This window comes from Trypanosoma theileri (assembly GCF_002087225.1).
Source record: "Trypanosoma theileri isolate Edinburgh chromosome Unknown TM35_Tth_1_V1, whole genome shotgun sequence".
Taxonomy (NCBI): domain Eukaryota; phylum Euglenozoa; class Kinetoplastea; order Trypanosomatida; family Trypanosomatidae; genus Trypanosoma; species Trypanosoma theileri.
Genome location: NW_021639843.1, coordinates 693205 through 693457, shown reverse-complemented (window position 1 = coordinate 693457; position 253 = coordinate 693205).

Sequence of the window (253 nt, the reverse complement as noted above, 5' to 3'; positions counted from 1 at the left end):
AAAAAAAAAAAGCAAATACAAAAAAAAAGAACAAAAAAAAGCAAGAAAAAAAAGGGGTCAAACGCCGATTCCATTAAGGTGCAGATGTCTTCACAATATAAGAACTAGATGAAAGAAGAAAAAAAATGAAACGAGCACATCAAAAAAACACAGAAACTCCAGCTACAAGAAGCCACAGATAAAAAAGAACGACATCGAAGAAACGGGGAGCATGCCGCCGTGTCGTCCCACTTACCCGTGCACTCAAGTGCGA